The sequence below is a fragment of the Mus caroli genome, chromosome 1, assembly GCF_900094665.2.
Source record: "Mus caroli chromosome 1, CAROLI_EIJ_v1.1, whole genome shotgun sequence".
Classification (NCBI taxonomy): Eukaryota; Metazoa; Chordata; class Mammalia; order Rodentia; family Muridae; genus Mus; species Mus caroli.
Genome location: NC_034570.1, coordinates 67,959,683 through 67,960,853, shown reverse-complemented (window position 1 = coordinate 67,960,853; position 1,171 = coordinate 67,959,683).

Sequence of the window (1,171 nt, the reverse complement as noted above, 5' to 3'; positions counted from 1 at the left end):
GATTTCTGAGTTCGAGGCCAGCCTGGTCTACAAAGTGAGTTCCAGGACAGCCAGGGGTATACAGAGAAACCCTGTCTCGAAAAAAAAAATTTTTAATGAATAAATGAATAAAAAGGGAATTGGAGCCAGGCGTGGTGGTGCACGCCTTTAATCTGTCTATAAGTAAATAAATTAAAATGAGCTGACAATAAAAACGAGCCAGATGTGTAGATGCATGCTTGGGAGGCAGATGTAGGTGGATCTCTGAATCTGAGGTCATCCTGGTCTACAGAGGGAATTCTGGGACAGCCAAAGATACACAGAGATATCCTATCTCAAAATAAAATAATAAAATAAAATAGGAGGTCACTCTTATCCTGCCGTCCCATGCTCCTCCGCTTGGATGTCATTCCTGCATTCCTGCCATTTTCTGTACTTCCTGCTACAGCCAGTTCTGAAGCCCTTGCTCAGGAGTCTTACTCATCCTCCTCCCTAAGCCACCTCACAGACCCCTGCTCTCTGCAAGCCTCCCTCCAGCAGGGAGTCGCTGCTCAAGCCCCAGGGGCTGCCCTTTATGTGTCTAGGCATCCATGTGCTCTTCAAGCCCCCAAGCCGCTCACAGACATCCACAGCATTGCAGCGCTGTGGTCATTGATCAGTTCCTAATTTCTCTTTCACGCTGGGTGGCGCGATTTTGCAGGTTTCATTCCTGTGGGTCAGGGTTCTAGTTATAACAGATAACACTAACTACATTTTGCACTTTCTCTAGCAAGACTGGACTGAGATAAGTGGCTGGCTGGCCCTGGGTGTTAACTATCGGGGTGAAGGTATCCTGATATGCAAATCAGATAGTTCGTAACTAGAACTTTTTCCTTCTAAATGGACCTCTAGAGCCCGGTGAGGAATACATCTGTAATCCCAGCATTTGGGAGGTGAGGCAGGAGGCTCAGATAGTCCTGATTATCCTTAGCTATGTTTCAACCTTGAGGTCAGTCTGGGTAACACAAAACCCTGTCTTAAACAAACAAACAAACAAACAAGCACGCAAAAATTAATATCTGGGGCTGGTGAGATGGCTCAGTGGGTAAGAGCACCGACTGCTCTTCCAAAGGTCCAGAGTTCAAATCCCAGCAACCACATGGTGGCTCACAACCATCCGTAACGAGATCTGGCGCCCTCTTCTGGAGTGTCT